At 41.4% G+C, this 12306-nt stretch overlaps 1 protein-coding gene across 8 annotated transcripts in view; it reads left to right on the top strand.

Annotated features, from left to right (window-relative positions):
- Positions 1 to 12306, top strand: part of LOC128693903 (ribosomal protein S6 kinase alpha-5) — a 197704-nt gene that overhangs the window by 71690 nt on the left and 113708 nt on the right. Inside the window, exon 1 of one of the 8 annotated variants that reach the window (XM_053783769.2) lies at positions 11680 to 11996. The exons of the other annotated variants lie outside the window; for them this stretch is intronic. The gene's annotated coding sequence lies outside the window, so the exon portion shown is untranslated. Of the gene's footprint in view, positions 1 to 11679; positions 11997 to 12306 lie in introns of those variants that run through there. 8 annotated transcript variants of the gene reach the window in all.

Below are 12306 nucleotides of genomic sequence, written 5' to 3'. Positions count from 1 at the left end.
TTTCTACCCCCCCCCCTGTCTCCTCTCACTCCATTAAGGAAAAGATTTTCCTAAACGGCTATTAAATTTTTATAAATTTGTTTTTGGACATACAAACGCATTTTTTTTTTACTCTTAATAAATGTGAAGAACGTTTCTCGATGTTTATTCCGGAAACGAAAGAACAGAATATTTGTCCCGGAAGTGAAGTTGAGAAAGTAATATATACACACAGGCGTATATCTACAGCAACGAAGAGATAACGGTACTGTATCCCGGTGTTATTAATTCTGCAGGGCAAATGTCATCTGCAAATAGAAATAAATAATTCATGTGGGTCATTCAACACAAGACGTGATGGAGGCTTGATCCTCCGTCTGCTGAGCGCGAGACAAACGAGGTTCCCATTTGTACTCACCTAGTTATTTTCTGCAAATGGATGAACATGTGCATTTACTACGCATTTTGCCAGAAGTCTAACAAAAACTACACTTTTACATAAAATACATACGGTGCCAATTTTTAATGTTTAAGATCATATATAAAACACTAACCAAAAACAAACGCTTATGGTGAATTGATTGCCTTAGGTTTTGTCAACATATCTTTTATTTAACGCAATTAATAGAAGGCTTGTGACCGCTGGCTGAGACTCCTCTCTGCACTCCATTACAAAAGAAATTAAACACATGTCCAACGTTTAGAAACTTTTATTAGTGTGCGTTTCGCTCATTAAATGTTGAACATGTGTCTAATTTATACACTTGGCTGTATTATATATATACCTCGTGTGATGCAGAGCAATAGAACATATAGACGTAACACAAGCAAGACAGTGGTATATGTACATGGAGAAGACATGTGTCTATAGACAGTAGAGACTGCTATGCATGTACAAACAAAATACTAGTGGTATATACAAGCAAGAAAGACAGTGATATAAGCAGAATAGACAGTGGTATTTATGAATAAAAACAGCACTGCTCTGGGAGAATGCTACCAAGCATTCTTACACCTCGTTCAGTTAAGAGCCGAGCACTCCCAGAATACTCCAGCGTGGTGGCAAGTGCCCATGGCCGACCACAAGGAGCTAAAAAATGTTTGATAATGGTAGGCTATTAAGAATGTGAGGCCGGTGGGTTACAGAAGGGGGACTGGGGGTAGCACAAAGTAGCGAGGCTGTGGTGTAGCCTTCGCCCAGCCGTGACCGACCAACCACCAGGAAATATCTTCACTATCACAAGGAGCGACTCCTGCAATGCTTATTGCTACCCACTATTAGCATGGCCGACAGGGCGACGGGCTTGTAAATTATTGCCACCGACATTTTTATATATCAGTGCATATACACTTGAGTTGACTTGAATCCCTGTTTTAGAAATTAAAATATTCTCTATGTTGCTGCACTTGGGAAATTTCAGTTGTAATGACAGACGTTCAGTTGATAGGCTGCATACCTACACTAACGCGCATATAAAATAATTTTAGACTTAAGGGACATTGTTTAGTGGTATGAAGAGGATGATATGAGTGTTGTACACCACATGTAGAGATGTGTGAGGGAGTGAGGCTGGATGTGGCTGCTGACTCAACTAGTTAGCCTTGTGGCTGATAGATTACTCAGTAGGGGGATTCCTGTGCTGTGCGAGCTGCAGGCCTTGTTCACCTCCTCTTGTGGAAGTCTGAGGAGATAAGGAAAGATGACAGATGTACTGGCACACAGCTTCTAATAGAAAAATGTAGGAGCACTGCAGTTGACCTACTGGCCCATGTTGATTCCCAGAACCCTTATCAAATATATTACAACCATGTATACTAGGCAGGTCCCACTCACACCCACACAGTCTCGCTTGTGTATGTGTCTAACCCATTTTTAAAGCTACCTAGTACACCCTTCATTGACATTTCTTGAGTTAGTTCCAGTAGTCCATAAAGCACCAAACCTAGTACTTGATAATACTCTAGAAGGCAGTCACTGAAGGTTAAGTATTTAAAACAACAGAGTACACTATAAAAGGGGTCACATGATTTATCAGTTTCATCATCATTGGTTTATTGAATAATATAAGACCATGTTTTGATGTATATTTTGTGGCTTGTTACCACGGGGACGATTGTAAACAGTAGTGGAGGTGTTACGGAGTGGAGGAGGGCAATGTGGTAGAGTTGACAGTGGTGGTGCAACAGAGGGAGGGTGGGGTAGAGTTGACAGAGGTGGTGCAACAGAGGGAGGGTGGGGTAGAGTTGACAGAAGTGGTGCAACAGAGGGAGGGTGGGGTAGAGTTGACAGTGTTGGGGCAACAGAGGGAGGGTGGGGTAGAGTTGACAGTGTTGGGGCAACAGAGGGAGGGTGGGGTAGAGTTGACAGTGTTGGGGCAACAGAGGGAGGGTGGGGTAGAGTTGACAGTGTTGGGGCAACAGAGGGAGGGTGGGGTAGAGTTGACAGTGTTGGGGCAACAGAGGGAGGGTGGGGTAGAGTTGACAGTGTTGGGGCAACAGAGGGAGGGTGGGGTAGAGTTGACAGTGTTGGGGCAACAGAGGGAGGGTGTGGGTAGAGTTGACAGAGGTGGTGCAACAGAGGGAGGGTGGGGTAGAGTTGACAGAGGTGGTGCAACAGAGGGAGGGTGGGGTAGAGTTGACAGTGTTGGGGCAACAGAGGGAGGGTGGGGTAGAGTTGACAGTGGTGGTGCAACAGAGGGAGGGTGTGGGTAGAGTTGACAGTGGTGGGGAAACAGAGGGAGGGTGTGGGTAGAGTTGACAGAGGTGGTGCAACGGAGGGAAAATTGACAGCGTGGTGGTGATAAACTGCAGCAGGTAATATAATATAGGCTACATTATTGACAAATTATGGAATACAATAGAACAGTTAAATTATTAACAGTAAAGAAACATGATTGGCAGGAGAGGCAAATGATTGACAGAAGAGGGCTAAATCGACAGGAGAGGGGCTAAATGAGCGACAGGATAGGGGAAATTGATTGAAGCAGAGGGAAAGTTAACTGACAGAAGGACAATTGATGGACAGCAGAGGTCACAGTTGCCAGTCTATGACGTCACATCGGTGAGTTTATCAGTTTTTAAAAACGTTCTTAATCCATTGAAATGATAAGACGTTAAGGTTTTAATGAAATATCCTTGCCACTGTTGAAGTATCTTTGCCACTGATGAAATATCTTTGCCACTGATGAAATATCCTTGCCACTTGAGGAAATGTCTTGCCACTTGGGGAAATGTCTTGCCACTTGAGGAAATATTCTTGCCACTGAGGAAATGTCTTGCCACTTGAGGAAATATCCTTGCCACTTGAGGGAGTATCCTTGCCACTGAGGAAATATCTTGCTACTGAGGAAATATCCTTGTCACTGATGAAATATCCTTGCCACTTGAGGAAATATCCTTGCCACTGATGAAATATCCTTGTCACTTAAACTAGACAAAATGCTGAGTTCTAGGTCCTTGGAGAGTGATTGGGAGAAAGTTAGAGGAGCATGATCCAGGGCTCCCGCACTACCTAAAGATAAGCCAGCATCCTGGTAGTCTACACTACAGTTTAAAAATACGGAAAGTGGAAGAGGCAATTAACGGGAATACTGGTGATGGCACTAACCCGGGGAAGAGGTTACATGGAAAGTGGTGGGGGAGGTGGTAAATGACACTGGGGGAGGGGATAAATGACATGGTGGGGGAAGTGGTAAATGACACCGGGGAGGGGATAAATGCCACTGGGAAAGGGATAAATGACACTGGGAAGGGGATAAATAACACTGGGAAGGGGATAAATAACACTAGGAGGGGATAAATTACACTGGGGAGGGGATAGGTGACACCAGGGAGAGGGGATAGGCGACACTTGGGGAGAGATCAATGACACTGGGGTGGAGAGAAGATATTAGTAAAGCCAGTGGATGGCGAAACGTCTACAATAAAGATATCCAGATGTTGCACATGTGTCTTAACTTTCAACACTGGGGTGGGGGAGGGGATAAATGACATTGGCTGTAGCTAAGAGTTATGGGAGGGGGGACCCTCAAGGAAGGGGAGGTGTCTTAAATGTCAGTGAGGGGCTCTTGATACCAGAAGTTGGAGTTACCTTCCCATTCCTTGGATTAAACCTCATCACTTGACGTCCTCTCACTGTGTCAGCAACCAGCTCTGGTCTGGGACAGGGCCGCGGGGGCGCTGAACCGGCGGAAGCGACTACAGGTAACCTTACCCCTAGGAGCTGCATGACCCCAACGGGTTTAGTGCGTGCCCAGGAATATAATAATATGGTGGGCAGTTAACAATGGCGATTGTTTTTATTGTTGAATAAAACAATACATCAGTAGTGTGCTGCTACGTTTATTTTAGATGATAGTGATAGAGGATCAAGAGGCAGCTGTGTTTCCCTGTTGTAGTTCATCACGCATTATGTGTACACCAGTGTAGGTAGTGTACACCAGTGTAGGTAGTGTACACCAGTGTAGGTAGTGTACACCAGTGTAGGTAGTGTACACCAGTGTAGGAAGTGTACACCAGGGTAGGTAGTGTACACCAGTGTAGGTAGTGTACACCAGTGTAGGTAGTGTACACCAGGGTAGGTAGTGTACACCAGGGTAGGTAGTGTACACCAGGGTAGGTAGTGTACACCAGGGTAGGTAGTGTACACCAGGGTAGGTAGTGTACACCAGGGTAGGTAGTGTACATCAGGGTAGGTAGTGTACACCAGTGTAGGTAGTGTACACCAGTGTAGGTAGTGTACACCAGTGTAGGTAGTGTACACCAGGGTAGGTAGTGTACACCAGGGTAGGTAGTGTACACCAGTGTAGGTAGTGTACACCAGTGTAGGTAGTGTACACCAGGGTAGGTAGTGTACACCAGGGTAGGTAGTGTACACCAGTGTAGGTAGTGTACACCAGTGTAGGTAGTGTACACCAGTGTAGGTAGTGTACATCAGTGTAGGTAGTGTACACAAGGGTAGGTAGTGTACAGCAGGGTAGGTAGTGTACACCAGGGTAGCAACACTCACACTAACCTGAAGTTCACCAGACAGTGTAGGTAGTGTACACCAGTGTAGGTAGTGTACACCAGTGTAGGTAGTGTACACCAGTGTAGGTAGTGTACACCAGGGTAGGTAGTGTACACCAGGGTAGGTAGTGTACACCAGTGTAGGTAGTGTACACCAGGGTAGGTAGTGTACACCAGGGTAGCAACACACACTAACCTGAAGTTCACCATACAGTGTAGGTAGTGTACACCAGTGTAGGTAGTGTACACCAGGGTAGCAACACTCACACTAACCTGAAGTTCACCATACAGTGTAGGTAGTGTACACCAGGGTAGCAACACTCACACTAACCTGAAGTTTACCACAGTGTAGGTAGTGTACACCAGGGTAGCAACACTCACACTAACCTGAAGTTTACCACACAGTGTAGGCAGTGTACACCATGGTAGCAACACTCACACTAACCTGAAGTTTACCACACAGTGTAAGTAGTGTACACCAGGGTAGCAACACTCACACTAACCTGAAGTTTACCACACAGTGTAGGTAGTGTGCACCAGGGTAGCAACACTCACACTAACCTGAAGTTTACCACACAGTGTAGGTAGTGTACACCAGGGTAGCAACACTCACACTAACCTGAAGTTTACCACACAGTGTAGGTAGTGTACACCAGGGTAGCAACACTCTCACTAACCTGAAGTTTACCACACAGTGTAGGTAGTGTACACCAGGGTAGCAACACTTGTGGTAGTTCACCACACAGTGTAGGTAGTGTACACCAGGGTAGCAACACTCACACTAACCTGAAGTTTACCACACAGTGTAGGTAGTGTACACCAGGGTAGCAACACTCACACTAACCTGAAGTTCACCATACAGTGTAGGTAGTGTACACCAGGGTAGCAACACTCACACTAACCTGAAGTTCACCACACAGTGTAGGTAGTGTACACCAGGGTAGCAACACTCACACTAACCTGAAGTTCACCACACAGTGTAGGTAGTGTACACCAGGGTAGCAACACTTGTCGTAGTTTACCACAGTGTAAATAGTGTACACCAGGGTAGCAACACTTGTGGTAGTTCACCACACAGTGTAGTGTACACCAGGGTAGCAGCACTTGTGGTAGTTCACCACACAGTGTAAGTAGTGTACACCAGGGTAGCAACACTTGTAGTTCACCACACAGTGTAAGTAGTGTACACCAGGGTAGCAACACTTGTGGTAGTTCACCACACAGTGTAGTGTACACCAGGGTAGCAGCACTTGTGGTAGTTCACCACACAGTGTAAGTAGTGTACACCAGGGTAGCAACACTTGTAGTTCACCACACAGTGTAAGTAGTGTACACCAGGGTAGCAACACTTGTCGTAGTTCACCACACAGTGTAAGTAGTGTACACCAGGGTAGCAACACTTGTCGCAGTTCACCACACAGTGTAAGTAGTGTACACCAGGGTAGGAACACTTGTCGTAGTTCGCCACACAGTGTAAGTAGTGTACACCAGGGTAGGAACACTTGTCGTAGTTCGCCACACAGTGTAAGTAGTGTACACCAGGGAAGCAACACTCACCTGGTAACCTTCAGCTGCATGGTGAACATAAGTACCATCAAGTAAAAAAATCTACTATGCATTCATTAGTTGCAGAAGCTTCAGTGAATTTACACGATTGTGTAATTGTGTGGTTGTGACGCTGTTGGTGATGGTGGCGATGGTGGTGGCGACGAGGGGGGGTGGTGACACGGGGGGTGGTGGTGACGTGGTGGCGACGGTGGGGTGGTGGCGACGGGGGGTGGTGGCGACAGGGGGGTGGTGGTGGTGGTGGTGGCAGGGGTGGTGGTGGCGACGGGGGGTGTGGCGACGGGGGTGGTGGTGGTGGTTGTTGCAGGGGTGGTGGTGGTGGTGGTGGTGGTGGTGGTGGTGGCGGCGATGGTGGGGGAGGGAGAGCCGTTATGGTGGTGTTTGCGGGGGGAGGGGAGGGGGAGGGGAAGGAGGGCAATGGTGGTGGCAGGGGTGATGGGGGGTGGTGGCGGGGATGGGGGAGGGAGGTTAGTGATAGTGACGGTGGCGGGGTGGGGGGGGGGCTTTCTGCTGTGAAACACTTTCACTCGTGTCATGATACTGTCAAATGGACGGTCATGAGAGACCAGACAGTAGCTGGTGATAGTGATGGCAGTGAAAGTGACATTGATAGTAAAGAGCCAAAGATGGTAAAAGTTAAGAAGTGCATGTTTATTCTATTAGTGATGGTGAGAACAAATGGTTATATTAAACGAGATGGTGAAAGTGGATAGTATTAATGCGATATTTTGAAAATAAATTAATGTTAAACGATACGAATATGGTGAGAGTAAATTGTGACTCATGGTAATAAAGATGGTGAGTGTTAATGGTGGTACTTAACGAAATGTGGGGATAAATAAGTGGAGTAAATAGACAGAATGGTGGGCGAGAACATGTATAGATGTGAAGATGATAAAGAGGAATGTGATGGTGAGGGAGATTAGCGAGACGAGAAATAAGAGTCCCGGTTATAATCACTATCAATCAAGATTGAGTGAAAATAAAATGTCAGAATATAGCGCTAGCTATAATGTTGTTTTATAGTTTCACTTGTAAGGAAAAATCTTATATTTGGTAGCCGAACATTCCCCCTGAACGTTTCCTCTCAGGCGATCTATAAAATACCTGTGTCTTGGCTCCTCTCTGGTGATTATTAAATACCTGTCTTGGCTCCTCTCTGGTGATTATTAAATACCTGTCTTGACTCCTCTCTGGTGATCTGTTAAATACCTGTGTCTTGGTTCCTCTCTGGTGATCTGTTAAATACCTGTGTCTTGGTTCCTCTCTGGTGATCTGCTAAATACCTGTGTCTTGGCTCCTCTCTGGTGATCTGTTAAATACCTGTGTCTTGGTTCCTCTCTGGTGATCTGTTAAATACCTGTGTCTTGGTTCCTCTCTGGTGATCTGCTAAATACCTGTGTCTTGGCTCCTCTCTGGTGATCTGTTAAATACCTGTGTCTTGGCTCCTCTCTGGTGATCTTTTAAATACCTGTATCTTGGCCTGAGTGTATTCTGGGGAGTAATTAATTTTATTTGATAGCATTATTATGCCCGCCGTTCCCAGCTTGCGGGTGATAGTGGAAAGTCGACATATGAGAAACATGAGTCCATGAACTGACCAAATCCAGCGTTATTTACGAGTACCTCGGCTGGTAGTAACGAGCTACGTTGTATACACTAGGCGAAGTTGGGATTCTTTGCAATGATTTTTATTTAAGTTTATTGGGTTATAGGTTAATTCTGAAAAAAAATACCATAAATACATGTCCATAACAGTTGTGTGAATTGAGATCACGATATAAATTTCTGTCACCCTCATGTCTAGTTAATGTAAATCTTACCTTAAGTATTTTGACATTTTTAGTATATTTAAAAATTTAACCTCTTTTTTTTTTTTTTTTTTTTTTTTTTTTTTTTTTTTTTTTTTTTTTTTTTTTCTTCTTGCATTCTTGTGATGGATGTATATAATAGGTACATATATGATGGATGTATACAATAGGTATATGATGTATGTATATATATATATATATAATATATATATATATATATATATATATATATATATATATATATATATATATATATATGGGAATATATATATAGGGGAAGTGGAATATTCAAACGGCAAACGGCTTCAGGAAGAAATCCAAATATTCTTCCTTGAAGCCTTTTTATCCACTTCTCCGAGGCTATGGGTCCCACAATTTACACCAGAGGTGGACCCCATCCTATAAATAAATAAAATATATATATATATATATATATATATATATATATATATAATGTCGTGCCGAATATGTAAAACTGGTCAATTAGCAAGAACTCATTCAAAATTAAGTCCTTTCTAAAATTTTCTCTTATACGTTTAAAGATGTATGTTTTTTCATTAATGTTAATGTATTTTTTTTTTAATTTTTGCACCAAAAGAATCTTAGAAAACTTACCTAACCATATTATAACAAGAGCAATTTTTCTAGTCTAACCCAACTAAATATATCTTAGATTTGTTTACAATAATTTAATACTAAACAAACACAGTGAAATACATTTTTTTCGTTAGGTTCAGAATGATTTTGGCGAAATTATTGCATACACAAATTTTCGCTTGTCCTATATGGCAAGATGAACGTTGCTATTTAAGCCAAGATCGCAAGTTCTGCCTATTCGGCACGACATATATATATATATATATATATATATATATATATATATATATATATATATATATATATATATATATATATATATATATATATATATATGATGGATGTATATAGTAGGTAAATATATATGATGAAATTTATATATGTTTGTGATGGATGTATATAGGTATGTGATGGATAGATGTAATGGATGTATATAGGCGAAGAGAAGCCCTCAAATCACTTTTAAATAACAGTGAGCGTATATGGCCTGCTTCCCAGAAATAATTGTATATGCTACCACATCTTTAATTACGCGGAATCATTAACAATAATCAGAACGTTGTCAGGTATCTGAAAAATTTAGTCACAGGCACACGCAAAAAAAACTCGCATTTAATTGTATATCCTTATGAAACCAGAGGAGAGACAACGAACGGCCAATGGCAATTTGTCAGATGATATATGGAGCAGAGAAAAGGTTAGGAGGGTTGGCCATGCGAGCACCGTTTTCTGCTGGGTGGCAGCCCTCGACCCAACCTACATTTCTAGGAAGATGATCCCACCTCAACTCCCGGGAACTCCCGGGATATTTGCGTCATGGATTTTTTCATCCTGCATTTGCGAAAATGCACAGTGGCAGTAGGCTGATTTATCAGAGCAACGTATTTTTTTCGGTGTTAAAAACTTCTAGAAGTACTATTTAGCAAGTGAACAGAATAGCAGTGAATAAATAAACTGCGACATAACGTATACCGATAGTGTTGTATGATCATAATTATCAGTATTTTTCGTATTTATCGTAACAGTTCATTGCAAATAAAAATACAGAAAAACAAACACATTTACAAGTTTGCCAGCGGGTGTCACTGCGCTGGTGCCGCATAATGAGGCTCATGTCTGGACTGTATCATGAAGCAGACATGAAGCAGGACTTAAAAACGCTGTCTGCTTGACTTGAGTTACGATGCTCCTCTAATTCCAGCCTTTGAAAACCATAGGAATACAATCCTGATTTCTTATTCAACTATTGTAATTCTAGGCTTGAAAATATTTTTGTTAAACAAGGCAGTAAGATGTGGCTAAGTCCATGAAAATAGAAATCACTGAAATATTCATACTGGCGGACCATCATAAGCTTCTTTGCAATTCACCTCATCCTCTTGGTGTCCTGGGTGAGCAAGGAAAATTTAACTGTTTTTAATTCAACAATGCTATTCTTAGTTAAACAAGGAAGATCACTAGACATTCTAAATTAAGCAATATTTCTATATTATTTATACTACAATGAAAATTGTTTAAGCAAGGGAATTTGACAGGACGTCTACTTAAGCAATTTTTTGCTGAAAAATTCCTTGCCTTTTACGATATTAAAATTTTGTATACGAGACCAAATATTGTTAGAATTTCTTGAAATTTTCTGGTGGGTCGTGATGATCTTTTAACATATCAGTTGCATCGTTTTAAGAACATGCATTATACTGTATTTTTTATATACATTGTTTTGACGAGTTGTTTTTTATAAGGAATAGTTAATGTCTCCTTTTTGTATTTCATCAGTATACACTCAGGGCACATTACCCGTACTTACGCTTGTTAAATTCACATAATTTGGATAAAAATATAGTAACCGACCTAGAAAATAATTATATATATATATATATATATATATATATATATATATATATATATATATATATATATATATATATATATATATATAATGTATATAAAATCACAGAAACTAAATATTTATAGTGTAATTATGACATGGTTTTGTTTAAATCTACATATAAATACTATTGTAAAATTAATATCTCTGGTTCTCCAGGGTTATAACTTCCATGTTAGTATAGTTTAATATATAATAACACTAATTCATATTAATCATGGAAAACACTCTTGGTTGATGCAGGACTAGAAGGTAGTATGTTATGGAGATACTGATGCACTGGCCACTTCAGTGTCTTGCTCTTGACAGTTAGCAAAATGTATTTGATTTTTTAATATTTTTTAGAAAGCCTTGTCTTTATGTACCTTAGACCTTAATGCTTTATAAATTCCTACAATGAAATTGGAAGGGATGTTTATAAGAAGCATACTCGCCAGACGGGAAGGAGTTTAAGTAAAAAAAAAATGTTATGTGGATAGACTATCTGTTGTATGTTGTAATTTTTTTACTTAACCTTTCACATGTCTGTTAGCTTAATATTTACAGTTAATCTTGATTGCTGTTGTTTTCATAATTACAACTGTTAAATCCTTACAACGGTATCAACGAATATTGACCCGCACGGAAAATTTAATTTCACCATTGTGTTAAGCTAATCCGGGAAAAAGCCTTGCTTCAGCAAGACTTACCGAGTGTCGTGATGAAGGTGCAAGAGTTGTCTGGCCAGCCACAGGTTTGGCAACACCTTGGGAGCAACACAACCTGTGGGGCAACAAATCCTGCTTCTCATCCACACTTGCCACCAACAACCTCAGTCCAGCAGACAACCGCTTACGTTAGCCCAAACATAAACCTACACTAAGTGTTAATAATCATTAATAAAGTAATTGTTTTTATAATGGATGGGAGGCGAGACAGTGGCTAATAAGTCAAATGATATTATGCATGTACAGTGATCGTGCATTATCATTATTATTTCAAATTGGGGAAACAATGTTGAGGGAGGGAGTGTTCCCTGGTCAGTGGCTGACACGGCTGTTGCTGCCACATAGCTCGTGTCAGGAATTAATTATCAGCTGATATACAAGATGATAGTGTGCTACTGTCAAGCAGATGAGAAAGGGCGAGCACTATAGAGAATTAAGAAGGTAAGTGACCTAGAAAAACCATTGATTTTTAATACTGCATTTGTATAAGTTTAAAATAATTTACGAAATGATAACTGTCTTAAGAAATTATCATGCATAAAGACTAAAGCATTGAGTTTTTTACATGTTGCTTGGTTGGTGCCACTGCTACTCAGAGAACAACACTTCGATGTTGGCAGTTGGAGATATTCATGCATTAACTGTGTGTGTGTGTGCGCACTCTAGATGCGTTCACCTAGTTGTGGTTGCTGGGGGTGTTGATTGCCTGCTTCTGGCTCTGCCTCTATCATACCTACTCCTATAACTGGGT

This window comes from Cherax quadricarinatus, chromosome 33, assembly GCF_038502225.1.
Source record: "Cherax quadricarinatus isolate ZL_2023a chromosome 33, ASM3850222v1, whole genome shotgun sequence".
Lineage (NCBI taxonomy): Eukaryota > Metazoa > Arthropoda > Malacostraca > Decapoda > Parastacidae > Cherax > Cherax quadricarinatus.
Note: the sequence above shows the minus strand (reverse complement) of the source record. Positions and strands in the feature narration are given on the sequence as shown.